Raw genomic sequence first — 25,660 nt, 5'->3', positions numbered from 1 at the left:
TTAGCGACCATCTCTGCTTCAGTGTTACTATTAGCGACCATCTCTGCTTCAGTGTTACTATTAGCGACCATTTCTGCTTCAGTGTTACTATTAGCGACCATCACTGCTTTAGTGTTACTATTAGCAACCATCTTTGCTTCAGTGTTACTATTAGTGACTATTTCTACTTCAGTGTTACTATTGGCGACCATCTCTGCTTCAGTGTTACTATTAGCGACCATTTCTGCTTCAGTGTTACTATTAGTGACCATCTCTGCTTCAGTGTTACTATTAGTGACTATTTCTACTTCAGTGTTACTATTGGCGACCATCTCTGCTTCAGTGTTACTATTAGCGACCATCTCTGCTTCAGTGTTACTTTTAGTGACCATCTCTGCTTCAGATTTAATTCTAGTGACCATTTTTGCTTCAGTGTTACTATTAGTGACCATCACTGCTATAGTGTTACTGTTAGCAACCATCTCTGCTTCAGTGTTACTATTAGTGACCATCTCTGCTTCAGATTTAATTGTAGTGACCATTTCTGCTTCAGTGTTACTATTAGTAACCATCTCTGCTTCAGTGTTACTATTAGTGACCATCTCTGCTTCAGATTTAATTGTAGTGACCATTTCTGCTTCAGTGTTACTATTAGTAACCATCTCTGCTTCATTGTTACTATTAGTGACCATTTCTGCTTCAGCGTTACTATTAGCGACCATTTCTGCTTCAGTGTTACTATTAGAGACCATCACTGCTTCAGTGTTACTATTAGTGACCATCGCTACTTCAGATTTAATTCTAGTGACCAAATCTGCTTCAGTGTTACTATAAGGGACCATTTCTGCTTCAGTGTTACTATAAGGGACCATTTCTGCTTCAGTGTAACTATTAGTGACTATCTCTACTTCAGATTTAATTCTAGTGACTATTTCTGCTTCAGTGTTACTATTAGTGACCATCTCTGCTTCAGTGTTACTATTAGTGACCATTTCTGCTTCAGTGTTACTATTAGCGACCATCACTGCTTCAGTGTTACTATAAGCGCCCATCTCTGCTTCAGTGTTACTATAAGCAACCATTTCTGCTTCAGTGTTACTATTAGCGACCATTTCTGCTTCAGTGTTACTATTAGCGACCATATCTGCTTCAGTGTTACTAAAAGTGACCATTTCTACTTCTGTGTTACTATTAGTGACCATCTCTGCTTCAGTGTTACTATTAGTGACCATTTCTGCTTCAGTGTGACTATTAGCGACCATCACTGCTTCAGTGTTACTATTAGTGACCATCGCTACTTCAGATTTAATTCTAGTGACCAAATCTGCTTCAGTGTTACTATAAGGGACCATTTCTGCTTCAGTGTTACTATAAGGGACCATTTCTGCTTCAGTGTAACTATTAGTGACTATCTCTACTTCAGATTTAATTCTAGTGACTATTTCTGCTTCAGTGTTACTATTAGTGACCATCTCTGCTTCAGTGTTACTATTAGTGACCATTTCTGCTTCAGTGTTACTATTAGCGACCATCACTGCTTCAGTGTTACTATAAGCGCCCATCTCTGCTTCAGTGTTACTATAAGCAACCATTTCTGCTTCAGTGTTACTATTAGCGACCATTTCTGCTTCAGTGTTACTATTAGCGACCATATCTGCTTCAGTGTTACTAAAAGTGACCATTTCTACTTCTGTGTTACTATTAGTGACCATCTCTGCTTCAGTGTTACTATTAGTGACCATTTCTTCTTCAGTGTTACTATTAGCGACCATCTCTGCTTCAGTGTTACTGTTAGCGACCATCTCAGCTTCAGTGTTACTATTAGTGACCATCTTTGCTTCAGTGTTACTGTTATTGACTATCACTGCTTCAGTGTTACTATTAGCGACCATTTCTGGATCAGTGTTACTGTTAGAGACCATTTCTGGATCAGTGTTACTATAAGTGACCATTTCTGCTTCAGTGTTACTGTTAGCGACCATCTCTGCTTTAGTGTTACTTCTAGTGACAGCCTCTGTTTTAGTGTTAATTCTTCTGACAATATATGTTTCTTTTTCACTTTTGCTATCTGTTAAAGTGCAACTTCTTATGAATAATTCACTTGGAGTTTTCACAATCTTGGATGCACTGTCTTTTGTGCTTACTGTCTTTTTCTTTCCTGCTAAATAATGTGCACCATTGCCACCTTCTGCAAGATAATGTGTACCATTGCTACCTTCTGCTAAATAATGTGTACCATTGCCACCATCTGTTGTATTGATGTCATTTTCTGCTTTACGTGTACAGTTGTCACCTTCTGCCTCATAATTATTACAAATTATACCATTGTTAGTATTTGTACTTCCTTTAACTTTTTGAACATTTAGCTTTTGTCGCTTTGATAGTTTTTGTATTAAAGGTACAGTCATCTTATAACAAATTACAAACTTTTCCATCTTATAGCTATGATTTAATTTTTTCAATCTTTCACAAACATGGTCTCTGAATTCTCTTTTAAGCAAAAAGTCTTTTTTACAAAAAGTACATTGTTTTCTCTCTCCGTGGAGTAAGATCACATGATGATTAAATTGAAGGAGAGATGTATAGGTCTTATCACAAGTTTCACAAAAACATATGATACTGTCGGTTGCTCTTATCCAATTATCCCTCCTAATTAGGCACACATCACAAATAATATGAAACATAACATGGCCACAGTCGGTCCTCTTTTCCGGAAGTTGCATATCATGATGTTGTAGCAGACTATCAAGATGCCAAAATTGTTTTGGACATATCCTACAAGCAAGCATCCCTGAGGCCAATACAGGAATGGAATCAGCAATGGTAGGACCTAATGAAAAATAAATGAAACAAATTAGATACTTAAATTTTGTCATTTTTATTTATTTAATGTTATTTGTATATATTTAAACATTAAGATAATTTTTTTTATATTTTCTCAAATTATTTTTAATGTAAATCATAATTTATTGAAAGATACATTAGGCCACGCCAAATTAATACCTCATTGTCAGATTCCCACTTGTTGAGAAAGGTTGAGCAGAAGACAAAAAAAATCCCCTCTTGCATACAACATCATAAAGGGACATTACTCAGGACAATAAGTCATGCTACCCATAATGCACTTGATCTGAGTTTTGTGGTTATAAGTAATGTGTATAAGTTTCATTATGTTTAGTTGAGGCAAACTCAAGTTTATAAGGTTATAAGCATTGCATACAAGTTTCATAACATTTGGTTGAGGCAACTTGTAAGAGAACGGAAATTTAACATTTTCCATTTTTTTTTTATTCATAAAGGGTCATAACTCAATAATGGTTACAGTGACCCAAGTAAAATTCAAATTTAATCTGTGTTTTGTTGTAATAGGCAATTGTGTATAAGTTTCATAACATTTGGTTGAGGCAAACTTGAGTGAGAGAACGGAAGCTAAATTTTTAGCAATTTTTCAATTTATACAGAAGCATTACTCTTAAACTGTTATACTGAAGCTACCACAATTCCAACTTGATGTGTGTTTTGTGGTAATAGGCATTGTGTATAATTTTCATAACATTTGGTTGAGGCAAACTAAAGTTAGAGAATGGAAACCAATTTTGGGACATACATACAGATGGAAAAGGGAAAAACTTAATCCCAGGCGGGGGCATCAGAACATCTGACACAAATTCCTAAACCTGACCTAAGTACATCCTTAAAGTTAATTTTTGTTGTTGTATTTATAAGGAACTTACTTCTTATGATGAATTGAACATCACTAAATTTATCGAATTTCTTTTGTCCTACAATATAAAATCAACATGAAATAATTTATTTTGTCCTACCATATAAAAACCAGGTGCTCCGCAGGGCGGAGCTTTATACGACCGCAGAGGTCGAACCCTGAACAGTTGGGGCAAGTATGGACAAAATATTCAAGCGTGATACAGCTCTGAATTTGGATTGTGATCAAATTTTTGACATTACATGGTTTTTTTTTACACAAAACAAATGTCAAGATTTTACAAATCAATTAAAGATTTCTTCTTCAAACTTTTTAAATCTAAAATTAAATAGTTGACACAGCATAGGTTTCTGACACAGAATGAATGTGGTCTAATGAACTTTTTTTTTTGCCTTTGAGCAATTCACTATGCTGTTGAATATTAATCCTCTCAAAAAAATGTTTGAAGAAATTTTCTTTTTATTTATGAAATCTGAAATGAGAAAAATTTAAACCCCCCCCCCCTTTTTTTTCACATCCCTGTTTCCCTTTTTCCAAAACTGATATCAATTCAAATTTCTAATGGAGTTTGCAACAATAACTACTCTTTTAAATACATCATAAAATATTAAAATGTAAAATAAAGTGCTTATTTGTTATCACTGAATGGTAAAGATTGGTTGGTAGTAAAAGTGAATATACATTGTTTATTGTATAAAACAATAAAAAAAACTTCATCCACAACATTTTATATTGGCAAATTTCCAATGAAGTTATTTACATAAAGTTATTGGCAAATAAAAATAGAAAATGACATCATAGTCATGTCTGGCAAATGTCCAACATACATTATCTAAAAACATTTTAGATAAGATAAGGAAAAAAAAGCTTCATCAGCAACATTTTATATTGGCAAATTTCCAATGTAGTTATTTACATAAAGTTATTGGCAAATAAAAATAGAAAATGACATCATAGTCATGTCTGGCAAATTTCCAACATATATTATCAACTACTATTCTATAAAAAGAAAGATAACTCCAATTGAAAATTAATTGCTATTGCACAATATTGTGCAATTAGATATTTCTTGCTATTGTGCAATACTGTGCAATTGAAAATTTCTTGCTATTGCACAATACTTGATATGGAATCCTGATTTGGACCAACTTGAAAACTGGGCCCATAATCAAAAATCAAAGTACATATTTAGATAAAGCATATCAAATAAGCCCAAGAATTTAATTTTTGTTAAAATCAAACTTAGTTTAATTTTGGACCCTTTGGACCTTAATGTAGACCAATTTGAAAACTGGACCAAAAATTAAGAATCTACATACACAGTTAGATTTGGCATATCAAAGAATACATTTTTTTATGTCAATAAATACGTTACCATCATAAATTCTGAGTGCATCCATCTGCGCAAGTCTGACAGGCGGAAAACCCCAAAATAAAAATATCATCCAATGAGAAGAGGGATGACCAGTGCCCGTATAACCATGCCTTTATATCATCCATTTAATTTCCGCCTGCGCATCAAGACACACGTATTTTTGTATTAGTACATAACTTACAGAGAAGACTGAAGTTTTTTGTTTTTTCTATATTGAATATCGTAGGTATCCCCATACCATTATTTATTTGACATTTTTTGTTATTATATTATTGTTATAAGTGTTTAACTTCATACTTATTTAATTATGGAGTTTAATGCTCCCAGTCCTTACGAGGCCATTACAGGTAATGATGTTTTCTTAGACGGTTCATTACCCTTTCCTGTGACCGTAACAGCGGTAGGGCAGGGAACCCCTCCTATAAGTAGTCAACTAACCGACGTTTTTACTTCGGTGACTACTAAGACCGGTCAACAGACCCTGCATGCAGGTTCTGTCGGTTACGATGGAGGTGTCCCTACCACTGCTACAGTTACACACACTTTTTCTAGGCCAGTTGACACCACAGGGTCCATTTCATCTTACCCTGGTATCTCTATGGGTTTGAACTTACCTGGTTCTAGAGCACCAGCGTCCTATTGTGGCTTAACTTTACCGGCTTCGGCTAGTAATGCCATGTCATGGTCTAGACCTCCTTGGTCTCAGGGTTATCCTTATTCAGGCTTTTCTGGTCAGGGTTTTCATGGTCAAGGGTTTCCTGGTCAAGGTTTTCCTAATCAGGTTTTTCCTAGTCAGCCCTTTCCAGGTTTCTGGCCTTATTGTGGACCAACACCAGTTATTGTTCCACAGAGTACTACTCCTAATCTATCAGTTCCTGCTCCTCCTGTAGCAGTGTCTAGTAGGGGTAGTAGTATATCTGTACCTGCTGCTCTGCCTACCTCTTCTGTTGGGCATCAGTCTAATCAGGTAGCTAACTCTGGCCCCTCCTTAGATGGGTTCAAGAGTATTTTGGATGATTTTCGTCAATCTATTTCTTCGGAATTGACTTCCTTCTCCAATCGCCTGTGTACACTAGAGAACATTGCCAATAAGTCAAGTTCTCCAGTGATTTCACTCCGTCCAGATCATGACATTGGAAGTGACCTGGAAGACAGTGATGAGGAGGAACGTTTTTCAGTTGCCCCAGGCAGCCAAGAAGAAGGGTTTACTTCGGATGAAGATGACAACTCAGTTCAGGTTTCTCAGATTGTTTCGCAACCTTCTGTTCCTGTGTCTTTATCTTCATCTGTAATTGGTCAGTCTTCTACCAATTCTGGTAAAGAACCAGAGACTGAAGATGCCCCTTCCTCCTTGAAGGATCTCAGAGATTCTGTTTATACTATCATGAGAGATGTCAACAAGGTGCCTTTTCAGTCACCTCCCAGACCCAAGAAACTAACCTCCACTTTTGAGGCTTCATGTGGTCTGCCTGTAGATGATAATAAATCTCATAGTAGTTTTCCACAGTCTAATCATATGTCCAACTCTTTGCAGATCATTAATGATGGGATTGTGTCTAATGAGTCCCAATTTTCCCAGGTTACTGGTTTCGGTCTGGCCTCATTCTCTGAGCAGTTCCGCTCTAAGGATTATGAAATTTTTGACTCTACTTTGGGCAAACTAGTACCCAAATGTGACAAAGTGTTATCATCTACTATTTCTTCTAAACCCGCCGATGGACTGCGTCTTACTCAGTCTGTTTGGTCTAAAACAGAGAATCTTCTTAGAAACGCTTCTCATGTTCTAGGCACTGCTGAACATTTCTTATCAGCAGTTGCCCCAGTTCTTAAAGACTCTTCTCTTCCACCAGAGGTCAAACCTTTCCTATTACAGGTAGACAAGGCTTTGGGTGCCTCCCAATTGCTGATTATGGGTTCCATCGCCAACTGCACCTTATCCAAAAGATCTGAAATTTTGGAGAAGGCAAAGGTGTCAGATAATCTTAAGGATGCTTTAATTAAGTCTCCTTTGGATGAGAAGATATTTGGGTTACCACTTGATGAGGTACAGAAACATCTCAATCAAACTCCAGTCCCAGTGAAGGTAAATGTATCTGTTTCGGGAAATAATTCTAAGCGAGGTAGTTATTCCTCTGCTGGAGGCTCATCTTATAATTCTCAGGAGAAGAGGAGGAAAATCACTACTGATGGAGGTAATAAACCGAAGAAATCTTCAATCCCTAGGTCTAAACCTAACAGTTTTAAGAGAGGTGGCAAGAGGGCCAATCCCTCTTCCTAGGAAGTTGCCCCCTCGTACGTTACTGTCAGAACCCAATCCAGAGATGTACTACAAAACTCCTCTTTCTCAATTACCAGTAGGGGGGAGGTTAACTCATTTTCTAAAAAAATGGATAAGTATTACCTCAGATTGTTGGGTTCTGTCAGTAATTCGAGGGGGATTGACTCTTCAATTCAAAGAACAACCACCTCTTTCACCTGTTCCTATCCCACTGTCCAATACTCAAGATCCACAGAAATTTCTTCTTCTGTCAACAGAAGTAGAGACTCTTTTGACAAAGAGGGCAGTGGAGGAAGTCCCTGTATCTTCAATAGATCCAGGTTTCTATTCTCGTCTCTTCCTTGTATCGAAGAAGAGCGGAGGAATGAGACCGGTCATCGACTTGTCTATCCTCAACTCTTATATGATTATTCCCCATTTCAAAATGGAGACCAATCGTTCAATAAGAGCTTCTATTCTTCCAGGTATGTGGACAACATCCCTGGACCTGACGGACGCCTATTTTCATGTCCCAGTTTGCCATTCATACCGCAAATTCCTTCGGTTTGTTTGGAACAAAAGGGTTTACCAGTTCAGGGCTCTCCCTTTTGGTCTGTCAACTGCACCACTAGCTTTCACCAAACTTATGCAGGTAGCAATTGCTCACCTTCATTCACAGGCTATTCAGATTCATTCTTACCTGGACGACTCACTGATCAAGGAACTTTCTCCCGAGAAACTCTATCTCAATACAGATGTAGTCATCAGATTGCTGCTCTCTCTGGGGTTTCTCATTTCTTGGAAAAAGTCGGACCTCATTCCGTCTCAGGACTTTATTTTCCTAGGCGAACATTACCTTACTCATCAGTGCATAGTTCGACCTCCTCAGGAAAAGTTTCAGAATCTTTGTTCAAAAATTCATCTGTTTCTATCTCAAAAAACAGTCACTGCTCGCCAGTTTTCACAACTGCTAGGTCTCTTAAATTCTCTAGCCGATGTTGTTCCACTTGGTCGCCTTCACATTCGACCTCTTCAATTTTATCTACACCAACATTGGCTCCCAGCTACACAGAATTGGGAGTTTCCAGTTCCAATCATTCATCAGGAATTGTGTCCTCATTTGGTTTGGTGGACTTCTCAAGCAAACGTTTTGAGAGGCCAACTTCTGTCCTCTCCAGTCCCAAATCAGACTCTGTTCAGATGCCTCCAACCTCGGTTGGGGAGCTTATCTGGAAGGTCTTTCAGTGTCAGGAGTGTGGACTCCAGATCTTTTGAAGGAACACATCAACATACTAGAAATGAAGGCAGTGCTTCTTGCCCTGTCTCATTTTCAGTCCCTACTGCAGAACAAATCTCTGGTTCTAGCAACGGACAACACCACTGTGGTGGCTTATTTGCGAAACCAAGGGGGAACTCATTGTTACGAGCTGTATCTTTTAGCAAGAGAAATCCTTCTTTTTTGCAATCAACTTCATCTACAGATTGTAGTTCGTCATGTCCCAGGGAAACTCAATGTGTTAGCAGATGCTCTGTCAAGAACACTTACTCCAGTCAATACAGAGTGGGAACTTCTACAATCAGTATTTCAGGCAATAACACTTCAGTGGGGGTCTCCCCATGTAGACCTGTTTCCAACGAGCCTCAATTACAAAATTCAAGTGTTCATGTCTCCTGTACCAGATCCGAAAGCTTACGCAGTGGACTGCATGAGTGTTCCTTGGGACGGGATGTTCGCTTATGCTTTCCCACCGTTCAGATTTCTGTCACAAGTTCTTCGGAAGATCTCAGCAGAGCAAGGGTTGATCATTCTTATTGCTCCAGCTTGGCCCAAACAAGCCTGGTTTCCAGATCTTCTTCATCTATCCTGTGCTCGTCCACTGGTTCTACCAGTACGACACAATCTTTTGTCCCAGTTCAAGGGCAAGATACTTCATCCCAATCCAGAGAAGCTACATCTGTTCGCGTGGCTTCTCTCAGGGATAGCTTCAAGGAGAGAGGTTTTTCTGAATGCGCAGCCAGACATCTCTCCAGGGCAGTCAGAGATTCCACTAACATCGTCTATGATGCCAAGTGGACTATCTTCAGTAGTTGGTGTAGTGGGAAGGAAATTGATCCTTTCCAAATTTCTGTACAACAACTAGCAGACTTTCTGATCCACCTTTTTGAAGAGAAAGGATTATCTCCCTCTACTATTAAAGGCTATAGATCAGCTATTTCTAGGACGATTCTACTGTCTGGAGGTCCAGACTTTGGTAATGATGAATTCATTTCTCTTTTAGTTAAGAATTTCACTCTTGAACGCCCTAGACAGAGAGTTTTAATCCCGTCTTGGAATTTGAGTCTTGTTTTATCAGCTTTAAAAAACCATCCTTTTGAACCTGCGGAAAAGGTTGAAATCAAGTTTTTGTCGTATAAGTGTTGTTTCCTTCTTGCCTTAGCTTCTGGTAGAAGAAGAAGTGAAATTCATGCTTTTTCCACTGCTGACTACTGCCTTCGTTTTAATAGGGATAAGTCATCTGTTACCCTATTAACGGATCCAGCTTTTTTAGCCAAAAATCAAATTCCTGGTAGAGGTTCAGAACCGATAGTGATTCCAGCCCTTCCTGTTGATTCAAGTTCTAAAGTACTCTGTCCTATCCGAGTCTTACTTTTATATCTTCAGAGAACTCAAAGTCTCCGCACCTCCTCAAATTCCAGGTTATTTATTCCTATTAACAAAGGAAAACAAGATTTGTCTGTTAAAACCATTTCATCTTGGATCTGTAAAACTATTCAGTTAGCTTACAGTTTTTCTAATGAAGAACTTCTGAATAGTATGCATATTAAAGCCCATGATGTTAGAGCTATTTCTACCTCCTGGGCTCTGTTTAATAATGCTTCTTTAGAGGAAGTCTTATCTGCAGGTTTCTGGAGAACTGAAAATTCTTTCATTTCTCATTATCTGCAGTCTTTAGCTACTCAAGCTCAGAGTTTGTACTCCTTAGGACCTTTAGTTTCCGCACAAAGAGTTGTTTTTCCTCCTGCATCTTCTGGTTCAGGGGATTCAGCTTTGTGTTAGATTCTATATTTCACTCAGAATTTATGATGGTAACGTATTTATTGACATAAAATTGTACATTTTTAAAGTAAAATGAGATTTTATTAAATAAATACTTACCATCATAAATTAAAGGTCCCTCCCAACCTCCCCTTAATCCCCTGTTTTTTTCCTATGGCTTCATGCTTATGTTGGAAAATTAAATGGATGATATAAAGGCATGGTTATACGGGCACTGGTCATCCCTCTTCTCATTGGATGATATTTTTATTTTGGGGTTTTCCGCCTGTCAGACTTGCGCAGATGGATGCACTCAGAATTTATGATGGTAAGTATTTATTTAATAAAATCTCATTTTACTTTAAAAATGTACAAATTCAATTTTTGATGAAATCAAACAAAGTTTAATTTTGGACCCCCATTTGGACCAACTTGAAAACTAGGCCAATAATTAAAAATCTAAGTACATTTTTAAATTCAGCATATCAAAGAACCCCAAGGATTCAATTTTTGTTAAAATCAAACTTAGTTTAATTTTGGACCCTGTGGACCTTAATGTAGACCAATTTGAAAACGGGACCAAAAATTAAGAATCTACATACATAGTTAGATTCGGCATATCAAAGAACCCCAATAATTCAATTTTGATGAAATCAAACAAAGTTTAATTTTGGACCCTTTGGGCCCCTTATTCTGTTGGGACCAAAACTCCCAAAATCAATACCAACCTTCCTTTTATGGTCATAAACCTTGTGTCAAAATTTCATAGATTTCTATTCACTTAAACTAAAGTTATAGTGCGAAAACCAAGAAAATGCTTATTTGGGCCCTTTTTGGCCCCTAATTCCTAAAATGTTGGGACCAAAACTCCCAAAATCAATACCAACCTTCCTTTTGTGGTCATAAACCTTGTGTTAAAATTTCATAGATTTCCATTCACTTTTACTAAAGTAAGAGTGCGAAAACTAAAAGTATTCGGACGACGACGACGACGACGACGCCAACGTGATAGCAATATACGACGAAAAATTTTTCAAATTTTGCGGTCGTATAACAACAGGAAATAATTTCTTGCATAGCTCTGATAATATTTCATTTCACAGTGTTTCTTATTCATCAGAAACTGAGGTCCTTCTATTTATTAGCCGATTGGCAATCATACCATATGTCCTTTTTTATATTTAATGAGCATTACTTTATATGTTGTGTACAAGTTAACATTTTGTACAAATCATGATTAAAAAGTGCTTAGGTACAAATTTCAATTTGTACAAAATTTGACTAAACTTTTCATATAACTTGTACAATACTTTATAGTAGGGAGTTTGTTATAAAATAGCGTTGATACACACTATAGAATTGTTCAATGATTTCACAATAAACCTCAACTAACAAGAGTGCACACACTGAAATGTCTCGCCTTCTTTACTAATCATTGATGTTATGTTGATAGTTCTAATAATAAAACTTTATTACAACTGTCACATAACTTAGCATAAACCAAGAAAACTTAACATTGACCTTTGAACCATGAAAATGAGGTCAAGGTCAGATGAACCATGCCAGGTAGGCATGTACAGCTAACAATTCTTCCATACAACAAATAAAATTAACTTATTGCTTATAGTTTAAGAAAAACAGACCAAAACACAAAAGCTTAACACTGAGCAATGAACCATAAAAAATGAGGTCAAGGTCAAATAAAACCTGCGCGACTATCATGTAGATCATGAAATATTTCCTTACACCAAATATAGTTGACCTATTGCATAAAGTATTAAAAAAAAAAGGCCAAAACTCAAAAACTTAACTTTGACCACTGAACCATGAAAATGAGGTCAAGGTCATATGACACCTGCTAGGTAGACCTGTACACCTTACAACCATTCCATACACAAAATATAGAAGACCTATTGCATACAGTATAAGAAAATCAGACCAAAACACAAAAACTTAACTATAACCACTGAACCATGAAAATGAGGTCAAGGTCAGATGACACCTGCCAGTTGGACCTGTACACCTTACAACCATTCCATACACAAAATATAGAAGACCTATTGCATACTGTATAAGAAAAACAGACCAAAACAGAAAAACTTAACTATAACCACTGAACCATGAAAATGAGGTCAAGGTCAGATGACACCTGCCAGTTGGACATGTTCACCTTACAGTGCTTCCATACACCGAATATACTAGACCTATTGCTTATAGTATCTCAGATATGGACTTGACCTCCAAAACTTAACCCTTCACTGATCCATGAAATGAGGTCGAGGTCAAGTGAAAACTGTCTGACGAGCAAGAGGACTTTGCAAGGTACGCACATACCAAATATAGTTATCCTATTACTTATAATAAGAGAGAATTTAACATTACAAAAAATCTTAACTTATTTTTCAAGTAGTCACTGAACCATAAAAATGAGGTCAAGGACATTGGATATGTGACTGACGGAAACTTCGTAACATGAGGCATCCATATACAAAGTATGAAGCATCCAGGCCTCCAACCTTCTAAAATATAAAGCTTTTAAGAAGTGAGCTAACACCGCCGCCGCAGCCGTAGCCGCCACCGCCCCCCGATCACTATCCCTATGTCGCGCTTTCTGCAACAAAAGTTGCAGGCTCGACAAAAATTATCAAAATAGTTCGGTATCATTTTTTTGATCATGTGCATGAATTATGGTATTGGAATTGCACAAAATGTTTTGCTTTTTAAATACATTTACAATTAGAAGTGCTCTCTTTGCATCAAATGTGATACAATATTTGGTTGTTGAATCTGTTTCTCTAATGATTTAAGACAATACATAGACAATTTTTATCTTTCTATTATAATAATCTACAGAAAATTGTGTTCCTTCAGTATGTCATCATCATACATGGTCACCTATTTTCATGACTTAACAATAGAAATTTCAAAAGAATGCAAGAAAATTTGATGTCATAATTGAATTTTACATCTAATACATAAATATATATATCATTTTGAAGGATCTTCAATGTTTGAAGGAAAATAATCAATTTTCTACATTTTGTTTTGTTTTGAGAACAATGAAAAGAACATCACCAAAAATTATATGCTTTTAAATGTGTGAAATGTGTGAGATCTCATAGTAGTTTTTTAAAATATTATTTACCTCCAGTTTTTGATAAATTTTCTTCTGTGTTCTTTATTTGACTTGTTACTATGAAAAAAAGTTAAAGAAACCATAAGACAACAAATATAATGACTTCTGGTCAATACAGAGCTTGAAATGTATGCATTACAGGCCAATAGCCAGGAATTTCCAGGGGGGGGGGGGGATTTGAACTCATGAACTTGACTTTAACAAACACAATTCGAACAGAACATTGACTTTAACAGTGCTTATTTGTTTTCAAGGGGGGGGGTGGGGTGGGGGGGGGGGGGGGGTTCGTCCGAAACCCACGAACCCCCCCTGGCTACAGGTATGCATTGTATAGAGTTTTGTCTATTGTTGAACTGAATTTTGACATCTAAATGACTTTGCTTGCAGTGTCAAAATTTAGTTTTTCCCCTGGAAAATTTATTTTATTATAAACAATGTCATAATATCTGTTTTGTGTTATTACATAAGGAGCAAATATTGTAATATTTGTGCAATTGGAAAAAATATTTCAAAATATGTCTTTTACTCAGAAATTGTATTATGGAGGATCCATTAATTCCTAACAACAGAACCTGACATCTTCCATGTAAAAGTGCACAAACAACTACCTTGAAAATATATTTTTTTGTTCTATTTTACTATTTTTTTGGCAAATTAGTAGAAAATAAGGTACACAATCAAAATATGCAAAAAGAAAATTTATTCCCCTAATAATAATCTTTTATTTAACAAATTAAAAAAAAATGTTCCTTTATGTCATTTTTGGCAGACATTTTGACAAAATTAATGCCATTAAACTCTGATAGTTTTGCTTAAAGTTGAGTAAAGTTGATTTTACTGCTATAGATAACATTGGCTAAAAGAGGGACGAAAGATACCAAAGGGACAGTCAAACTCGTAAATCTAAAACAAACTGACAACGCCATGGCTAACCAGATGCTCCGCAGGGCGTAGCTTCATACGACCGCAGAGGTTGAACCCTGAATGGTTGGGGCAAGTATGGACACAACATTCAAGCTGGATTCAGCTCTAAATTTGGATTGTGATTAAATAGTTGACAAAGCATAGGTTTCTGACACAGAATGAATGTGGTCTAATGAACTTAAAATTTTTGTTTTCTCTTAAAGCAATTCACTATGCTGTTGAATATTAATCCTCTCAAAAAAGTGTTTAAAGAAATTTTCTTTTTTTTTTTATGAAATATCAAATGAGAAAATTGAACCCAATTTTTTTAATCACATCCCCTTTCCCTTATTCCAAAACTAATCTCAATTAAAATTTCTAATGGAGTTTGCAACAATAAGTACTCATTTAAATACATCATAAAACATTAAGATGTAAAAAAAACTGCTTGTTATCACTGAATGGTAAAGATTATTTTAATTTATCAGTTGGTAGTAAAAAGTGAATATACATTGTATATTGTATATAACAAAGATTCAAGTTGATTCTGGACAAAGAAAGATAACTCCAATTAAAAAAAATTCTTGCAATTGCACAATATTGTGCAATTAGATATTTCTTGCTTACTATTCTGGACAAAGAAAGATAACTCTAATTAATTTTTTTTTTGCTATTTCCCAATATTGTGCAATTAGATATTTCTTGCCATTGCGCAATACTGTGCAATTGAAAAGTCTTGCTATTGCATAATACTTAATATAATAATTTTAGATCATGATTTGGACCAACTTGAAAACTGGGCCCATAATCAAAAATCTAAGTACATGTTTGGATTCAGCATATCAAAGAACCCCAAGATTTCAATTTTTGTTAAAATCAAACTAAGTTTAATTTTGGACCCTTTGGACTTTAATGTAGACCAATTTGAAAACAGGACCAAAAATGAAGAATCTACATACACAGTTAGATTTGGCATATCAAAGAACCCCATTTATTCAATTTTTGATGAAATCAAACAAAGTTTAATTTTGGACCCCCATTTGGACCAACTTGAAAACTGGGCCAATAATCAAGAATCTAAGTACATTTTTAGATTCAGCATATCAAAGAACCCAACCGATTAATTTTTTGTCAAAATCAAACTAAGTTTAATTTTGGACCCTTTGGACCTTAATGTAGACCAATTTGAAAACAGGACCAAAAGTTAAGAATCTACATACACAGTTAGATTCGGCATATCAAAGAACCCCAATTATTCAATTTTGATGAAATCAAACAAAGTTTAATTTTGGACCCTTTGGGCCCCTTATTCCTAAACTGTTGGGACCAAAACTCCCAAAATCAATACCAACCTTCCTTTTATGGTCATAAACCTTGTGTTTAAATTTCATAGATTTCTATTTACTTCTACTAAAGTTATGGTGCGAAAACCAAGAAAAATGCTTATTTGGGTCCCTTTTTGGCCCCAAATTCCTAAACTGTTGGGACCTAAACTCCCAAAATCTATACAACCTTCCTTTTGTGGTAATAAACATTGTGTTTAAATTTCATTGATTTCTATTTACTTAAACTAAAGTTATTGTGCGAAAACCAAGAATAATGCTTATTTGGGCCCTTTTTTGGCCCCTAATTCCTAAACTGTTGAAACCAAAACTCCCAAAATCAATCCCAACCTTTCTTTTGTGGTCATAAACCTTGTGTCAAAATTTCATAGATTTCTATTAGCTCAAACTAAAGTTAGAGTGCGAAAACCAAGAAAATGCTTATTTGGGCCCTTTTTGGCCCCTAATTCCTAAAATGTTTACTAAAGTTAGAGTGCGAAAACTAAAAGTATTCGGACGACGACGCCGACGACGCCAACGTGATAGCAATATACGACGAAAATTTTTTCAAATTTTGCGGTCGTATAAAAATGAAAAAGACAAACAGAAAAACAATAGTACATATGACACAACATAGAAAAACTAAAGAATAAACAACACCATAAGCTATAAAACAATCCATCATAAATAGAGATTTTGTTACAAGAGAAAAAGATTGATTTTTGTATATTGGTAATGTAATTTTTTGACTGACAAATGCATTGCTAATGTCAGCATTTGAGGGACAAAAAGATGCTAACATTGACGGAATATTTTTTGCTGATCTTTTTTTATCATAATTGTATTGCTGTCGACTTTTTATTGCATTTCTGGATTGCGTTTCTGAAACTTTCTCTTTTTATACTTTGGTTTCCAGTTTATATTCTCTGATTTCTTTCTTTCAATGTAATTAATTTGCCTTTGTCTTTGTTGTTCTAATTGACAATGTTTTTGTTTTTTTGCTCCATCAGATGGGTTTATTTTCTTCAATTCTTTTTTTAGATTGTCTCTAATTTTTTTTTCTCTTTCACGTTGTTTTTCAAGATAATTTAAATATTTTAGAGGATTTTCTTCTTTCAGTTTTAGTCTATAGTGCGCAGATTTTCTTTTAACTTTCACATGATCCCCCATGTCAATTAAAGAACTACCTAAAAATACATATGCAGGTGTAGAATGTTGCAATTGTTGGTATCTGCTCTAGAGTTGTCTCATTGGCAATCATACCACATCTTACTTTTGTATATGAGAAGAATGTGGTGTTTCATCTCATTAATCAATCAAATAGAACTTTATTTTATTTTGGGCATTATGGAACCCAACATTTTACTTAAGTATTCTTAATTGCCTTGAAGACTCAGGGGCAGATCCAGCCATTTTAAAAAGGGGGGATTCAAACCACATGTATGTCCACATTCAAATGAATTGATCATCAAACAAAGGGGGTTCAACTCCCACTGGATCCACCACTGAGGCTCTATACATTTTTTTTATCATATTTAATTCTGGTTCCCCTCCCCAAGTTTCCGTAGAATGGTATCCAACTGTGCAGGGTATTTAAATTATTATTAATTATTGAACACATTCAATTTACCATCAGATTGCCTGAGGTTCAATCAAATTTGTCAAAAGAGAATATCATTTGGACCATTCATTTCTGTTAGACTTAGAAAAATGACCGTCTGTCATATTAAAACGTTAGCAAAAGAATTTCTGTCAAATTCTGACGAATGAACAAATAATGTCCGTCAAAATATGACAATGGCCAAAAAGATCTGTCAAAATTTGATTGCAAAATAAAGTTCTGTCAAAATTTGATGATCGCAAAATTAAAATCTGTCAAAAGTTGATGATCACAAAATTAAAATCTGTCAAAATTTGACGATCGCAATCACAAATCATTCCATATGTGCCTCCAAGGCGATTTGAGCAGGTTTATTTCTTAAACATTATACAGGATAGTGTGTGTAAAATTTAGTGTCTTGCCTACTTTTGCTGTAACTCCAAGGCTCAACAAAAATGAGGAAAACAATCAATAAAAATATTCCTCTTGATACTATCTTTTTATTGTAAGAAGCTTCTGTCCAAGTTTGGTAAAAAATTCAGGATAGTTTATGAATGGAATAAATGTTTTAAAAACTTTAACTGCAGACTGTATGTAATGTTAACTGGAAGAAAAACTAAGTCCATTTATAAGTAAAATACAGATTCACAGGTACCAAAAATTAACAAAATTTCCATTCTAGATACTAACTTTTGATCAAAAACAAGCTTCTGTCCAAGTTTGGTACAAATTTAAGATAGTATAAGAAAGTTATCTAATTTTTTAAAAAAATAACCAGAGTGAATGTGTTGTTTTCTGGCAGAAAACCGTCCATTTAAAAGTGTAATACGGAAAAAATGGATTTATTTTTTAACAAAATTCACTTTTGGATACTATCTTATGATCATAAACAAGCTTCTGTCCAAGTTTGGTACAAACCCAGGACAGTAAAAGAAAGTTATTAAAAATTTTAAAAACTTGAACCACAGAGTGAATGTTATGTTTCCCCGCAGAAAAACTAGGTCCATTTATAAGTAAAAACAGAAAAAATGGAATTTTATTTTTGCAAACTTTACTTCTGGATACTATCTTAGGACCATAAACAAGCTTCTGTCCAAATTTGGTAGAAATCCAGTATGGATTAAGAAAGATATTCAAATTTTAAAAACTTTAACCACAGAGTGAATTTAATGTTTCCCCGAAGAAAAACTAAGTCCATTTATAAGTAAAAAACAGAAAAATGGAATTTTATTTTTGCAAACTTTACTTCTGGATACTATCTTATGATCATAAACAAGCTTCTGTCCAAGTTTGGTAGAAATCCAGTATAGATTAAGAAAGATATTCAAATTGTAAAAACTTTAACCACAGAGTGAATGTTATGTTTCCCCGCAGAAAAACTAAGTCCATTTATAAGTAAAAAACAGAAAAAATGGAATTTTATTTTTACAAAATTTACTTCTGGATACTATCTTATGATCATAAACAAGCTTCTGTCCAAATTTGGTAGAAATCCAGAATATTTTAAGAAAGTTATTAAATTTTCAAAAACTTTAACCACAGAGTGAATATTTGTGGACGCCGCTGCCGCCGGAATGTAGGATCGCTTAGTCTCACTTTTTCGACTAAAGTCGAAGGCTCGACAAAAATTATTGGTAACAGGAACTGTTACAAATGATATTTTTAATAACACGTTTCAATCGTTTGCCAACGTAAAAAAATATTGACAGACAGATGAAAAATAAAAAGTTTTCTGCTTACAAATGTACCTGTTGATGTTGACAATCACCGTCCATGAATTTCATTGTGTGATGTATTTATGAATCGCCCAAAGTTGCAATTGTTTAATTATTGCACTGAATGACACCGAAAGTCAAAGTTGAACATAGCTAAAGTCAGATGGCTTACGACAAAATAGCTGACAGAACAGCTGATTTCCTAATGCATGTAAAGCAAAACTTTGGTTGGCTTGCTTGCTTTGTTTGTATAATTGTTTATACAAGCTTTGTAAAAATGATTGACATCTTGAAACAATATATGTAGGCGTAGTTTAACCTGTATATATAATATTTGAATTTAATTGGGTGTTATCCTAATGATTGTACAATATAAAAACAAAGCAAGCAAGCTTACTAAAGTCTTGCTCTACATGCTTTAGGAAATTATCTGTAAGACCTAACCATGTTAGCAATTACATATAGGAAAGATTACTTTAAAATAATGTACATCACTAAATTGACTAATTAATAAGTAACTATTCAGATTAGAACACCTATTTGTTTATGTGACAATTATCAGCCTTTTCAATTCTACAAGTGTCCCCAAAAGGCAGTAGTCCTTTTGCGCCAATAACTGTTTTAAGGGTATCATTTGCGCCGAATTTTGTTTTTTAAATGTATCAATTACACCAATATTCGGAACTCATTTGCGCCAATTTACCTGTACACATATCTATCATAATTATATATGATTTAATATTTATTCTTATGTTTGGCCTAAAAAGTATCATATGTTCGGAGATATTTCAACATGAAGATGAGCATCTGGAGAGAAATGACTTAAAATGCATTAGACAGTCCATGTATAGAGAGAGAAGAAAACTTATTGCTTTGCTGAATATTTAATACAAGATATGCCAAAAGAGAAGAAGCTTTTGCTGATTATGTTTTAGCCACATATGTTGATGACACAGTGCTGTTGTCCCACCATCAGCATCTGTATGGGCTGAAACTCTATCTATCAGTAATGGAAAAGAAGCATTCCACAGGAATTATTATGAACTGTTTTATGCATTTCATCCTTTAATGTTTGTCTTTTTGTACAATAAAGTGAAGTTGTTACAAGCTACTACATACATTAAATTGGGAAGTACCCATGCAGGGGCAGTAAGAAGATCGTATGTTTCAGAAAAGGAAACATTTGCCGAGTAAACTGCCGGTTTGATGTTCGAAAAAGGAGGATGGAAGTCATTTTTCTTCTAATTGGCACACTCTTATGTTTTATTTTTTGGCGCAAATGATACAATGTAATTTTAAAGCAAACGTAGCATTGGAGAAAAAAGTTGTGGCACAAATGGATCTCTCCCCCCAAAAAAATATGTTCAGCTCGGCAAATAAAACAATTCTATCTTTATAACCAGATGCTCCGCAGGGCGTAGCTTTATACGACCGCAGAGGTTGAACCCTGAACGGTTGGGGCAAGTATGGACACAACATTCAAGCTGGATTCAGCTCTAAATTTGGATTGTGATTAAATAGTTGACACAGCATAGGTTTCTGACACATAATGAATGTGTTCTAATGAACTTAAAATTTTTGTTTTCTCTTAGAGCAATTCACTATGCTGTTGAATATTAATCCTCTCAAAAAAATGTTTGAAGAAATTTTCTTTTTTATTTATGAAATTTCAAATGAGAAAAATTGAACCCAATTTTTTTAATCACATCCCCCTTTCCCTTATTCCAAAACTAATCTCAATTAAAATTTCTAATGGAGTTTGCAACAATAACTACTCATTTAAATACATCATAAAATATTCAGATGTAAAAAAACTGCTTGTTATCACTGAATGGTAAAGATTATTTTAATTTATCAGTTGGTAGTAAAAAGTGAATATACATTGTATATTGTATATAACAAAGATTTAAGTTGATTCTGGACAAAGAAAGATAACTCCAATTAAAAAAAAATCTTGCTATTGCACAATATTTTGCAATTAGATATTTCTTGCTTACTATTCTGGACAAAGAAAGATAACTCTAATTAAAAAAAAATTTGCTATTTCACAATATTGTGCAATTAGATATTTCTTGCCATTGCGCAATACTGTGCAATTGTAAAGACTTGCTATTGCACAATACTTAATATAATAATTTTAGATCCTGATTTGGACCAACTTGAAAACTGGGCCCATAATAAAAAATCTAAGTACATTTTTGGATTCAGCATATCAAAGAACCCCAAGATTTCAATTTTTGTTGAAATCAGACTAAGTTTAATTTTGGACCCTTTGGACTTTAGTGTAGACCAATTTGAAAACAGGACCAAAAATGAAGAATCTACATACACAGTTAGATTTGGTATATCAAAGAACCCCATTTATTCAATTTTTGATGAAATCAAACAAAGTTTAATTTTGGACCCCGATTTGGACCAACTTGAAAACTGGGCCAATAATCAAGAATCTAAGTACATTTTTAGATTCAGCATATCAAAGAACCTAACTGATTCATTTTTTGTCAAAATCAAACTAAGTTTAATTTTGGACCCTTTGGACCTTAATGTAGACCAATTTGAAAACGGGACCAAAAGTTAAGAATCTACATACACAGTCATGACAGTTAGATTCGGCATATCAAAGAACCCCAATTATTCAATTTTAATGAAATCAAACAAAGTTTAATTTTTGACCCTTTGGGCCCCTTATTCTGTTGGGACCAAAACTCCCAAAATCAATACCAACCTTCCTTTTATGGTCATAAACCTTGTGTTTAAATTTCATAGATTTCTATTTACTTATACTAAAGTTATGGTGCGAAAACCAAGAAAAATGCTTATTTGGGTCCCTTTTTGGCCCCTAATTCCTAAACTGTTGGGACTTAACTCCCAAAATCAATACCAACCTTCCTTTTGTAGTCATTAACATTGTGTTTAAATTTCATTGATTTCTATTTACTTAAACTAAAGTTATTGTGCGAAAACCAAGAATAATGCTTATTTGGGCCCTTTTTTGGCCCCTAATTCCTAAACTGTTGAAACCTAAACTCCCAAAATCAATCCCAACCGTTCTTTTGTGGTCATAAACCTTGTGTCAAAATTTCATAGATTTCTATTAACTTAAACTAAAGTTATAGTGCGAAAACCAAGAAAATGCTTATTTGGGCCCTTTTTGGCCCCTAATTCCTAAAATGTTGGGACCAAAACTCCCAAAATCAATACCAACCTTCCTTTTGTGGTCATAAACCTTGTGTTAAAATTTCATAGATTTCCATTCACTTTTACTAAAGTTAGAGTGCGAAAACTAAAAGTATTCGGACGCCGGACGACGACGACGACGACGACGACGACGCCGACGCCGACGCCGACGCCGACGCCGACGCCAACGTGATAGCAATATACGACGAAATTTTTTTCAAATTTTGCGGTCGTATAATTATATTCACCTGCTATTGCTTGATTTTTCGTCAGACCAAATTCTATATGAAAAAAAAAATAGTAGACAAGATATGAAAACAATTATGATAATTTCTGGTCAATATATATACTTTATATATGTAAGTCTTAACAAGTGACAACTCTACAACAAACCCATCCATTGATTCACCAGTGAAGGTGATACACAGCTGTAAACTCATACTTTATTCATAACTACTCCTGATATCAGCACAACAATGTTAAATCTGCAAATTTGTTAAACAAAGGATGGATCTATCGTAGAGTTGTCCTTTAACACTTTCCTTCATAATGACGCCTTTTGATGCCTGTGTAGTGCCTCAGTTGAAACGTTTTACTTAAGAAAAATCTTTCTCCGACTTAATATAATTTGTATCTAATGTGAAAAGGATATTCATACGAAGATCTGACTGGAATTTCATTGATGAAATATTAGTTTTCACTATGCATTATTACTTTAAACCTGACAATTTTTTTTTATTGAAAAAATCCTATGCCAATCAAGTATGGATAAAAGAAATCAATGGAGGAAAGGATTTAGACAGCGATTTAGCATATCTGCAATCAATTTCATCTTCAGGCCTAATATATCAACCCCCCTTTTTTTTGCTAATCAATGCATTTGAATGGGAACATATAGTTGGAACACCCCCTTCCCATCCCCCCTTTTACTCTGGGTTGGAAACCCCCCTTTTAAAATGGATGGATCCACCCCTGTATTATAACCATGAAATAGTTTTTTATAGACATAGTTACCTTTAGTTTCTGGTAAAGTTTCGGCTGTTTTCTGTATAAGATTTGTTACTAGGAAAAAGAGTAAAAGAAAGTGTAAGCATGATGGTTGTATAAATCTTATCTTGCATCTTTGTATAAGATAGATTGTACGACTACATCATGTGATGTGATATTTGGTGGTGAAATCTGTTTCTCAAATGACAATATATATAGACAATTTCAATCCTTCTATTAGAATTATCTATAGAAAGATTTGTTCCTTCATTATGATGTTATCAGTCATGCATGGTCACCTTTTTTCATGACATCACAATAGAAAATTCAGAGGAATGCAAGAACATTTTATGTCATAATTGAATTTTGACATCTAATACATAGTCATATATCATTTTAAAGGATGTTCGATGTGTAATGGAAAATAATCAATTTTTCTACAAAGTTTTTTTCTGAAGAGCATGAAAAGATCATCTCACACCAAAATGCGTATGTTTTTAAATGTGTGGGGTCTGTTATTATAACCATACATTATATGGCTTTGGCTGTAAACTGTTCTTTTGTCAGGTTGTTGTCTCTTTGATACTTCCCCATTTCCATTCTCAATTTTATTTTTTTATAGTTATATTTACCTTCAGTTTCTGGTACAACTTCTCTTCGTTTCTGTATAAGATTTTTTACTATGGAAAAAAGATGTAAGAGAAAAGATAAGACAACAAAATGATGATTTCTGGTCAATACAGAGCTTGAAATGTATGCATTGTATAGAGCTTTGTTTACTGTTTAACTCTGTATGTTGACCTCTAAATGTGTTTGCTTGCAATGTCAACATATATTTGTTCCCCTGGAAACTTTGTTATAAACAATGTCATAATATATGTTGCTGTTGGAACCAATATTCTATACCCTTTATTCTATAAGAAATAAATACTGTAATATTTGTTCAATGTGGAAAAAATTACAGAATATTTCTTATACTATGAACTTGTATTATGAAGGATCTATTAATTCTTCCACAATTGTTTCTGTGAAAAATAGGAACAGAACAGTATGGCCAAAAAAAAAAATTGATTCCTACACAATGGTTTTTTAGGAAGAACAGGTGTAAAACAGTATGGCACAAACATTATTAATACTTCCACAATTGTTTTTGTGATGAATAGAAATATAAAAGTGTGGGGAACAAAATATTAAATTCCTACACTAATAATTTTTGTTGTTGTGGAAAAACAGTAGTGAGGGCCCTCATGGGGTTTTGATTATGTGATTACTTGGCCGTTTTTTTAATGATTATTTGATTATTAAGCCAAATATTTCATGATTATTTGATTACCTAGGACTGTATTTTTAGTTTATGATTATTTGATTACTAAAGATAAGCAAATATTTAATGATTATGTGATTATATTGGCAAAAAAATGGTGATTATGTGATTACTAGGACCCCCTCATGAGGGGCCTCAGTAGTAGAACATTATGGGAGAAACATAATTAATTCTTCAACAATGGTTTTTGTTAAAGTCACAAGAAACCTCACATAAAAAAAAATAATGCATATGTTTTTTATAACTCATTGGACTGTTTTCATTATAAAACTTATGTACATATACTTTTTTCTGAAGAAAATTCTTTAATTTATTCATAAAAAGTTAACTTTATTTTAATTGCCCCAAGCAATTCATCCGACATATTTTCTGTATGCAAAGTGACCTCAGTGTGACGCATCTCGTAAAAATCCGGTGATCACAATACGCATGGATGTCCTTAAAATAAACTATTATCTGAATTTACATATTAAACACGTGCTCTCTTTCCATGCTTTTTTTTGTTTATTTTTTGTCGATTGTTGACAAACAGGTGACCATCGTTAAACTTCAGCTTCAAAACACAAACTTTAATTACCTGCCATATTTTCACAACAACACTGACCGATTGAAAAAAAAATTGACGATTATACGAAATTTACACGAAAAAAATGTTAAATACGTGCACAGAAGATTAAGTCTGTTATGTTTGTATGCATTAGTTCCAAGAATTGGAAGAACATTATTTTTCACCGTTCACTCGTTTCTTATGACTTTAAGAACAGGAACAGAAAAGTGCAGCATTTGTTTTTCCAGAAGAAAAGTATATTACAAAAAAAATCAAAATGTGTCAGCTCTGGTTATAGTAGAACAATAATATCTTTATAATTATATTAACCTGTTATTACTGGTCTTTTCTTTAGACTAGATTCTATGTGAAAAAAAAAGAAGAAAAGATATGACAACCAATACATCAATTTCTGGTCAATACATTAATTATATATATGTATGTCTAAACAAATGACAATTCTACTACAGATATATCTATTGGATCAGTGCAGGTGATACACAGCTGAAAACACATACTGTTCATCAGGATATTTAAGTTTAAATTCTCCCTTGCCCTGCTCGTCCGAATTTAAAAC

General features: G+C 34.4%; 1 protein-coding gene and 1 long non-coding RNA gene across 3 annotated transcripts in view; both read right to left on the bottom strand.

Moving 5' to 3' along the window:
* The window catches only part of LOC139489785 (uncharacterized), a 324,072-nt gene that overhangs the window by 265,968 nt on the left and 32,444 nt on the right, over nt 1-25,660 (bottom strand). The window lies entirely within an intron of this gene.
* Nucleotides 13,517-23,859, bottom strand: LOC139489797 (uncharacterized). Its single transcript, XR_011656239.1, has 4 exons — nt 23,845-23,859; nt 23,240-23,287; nt 22,474-22,506; nt 13,517-13,565 (listed from the first exon to the last, which is right to left on the bottom strand). It is a non-coding gene; the product is annotated as an uncharacterized lncRNA (long non-coding RNA).

Source organism: Mytilus edulis, chromosome 9 (genome assembly GCF_963676685.1).
Source record: "Mytilus edulis chromosome 9, xbMytEdul2.2, whole genome shotgun sequence".
NCBI classification, from domain to species: Eukaryota; Metazoa; Mollusca; class Bivalvia; order Mytilida; family Mytilidae; genus Mytilus; species Mytilus edulis.
The sequence above is the reverse complement of the archived record's forward strand: the minus strand, read 5'-3'. Positions and strand labels throughout refer to the sequence as shown.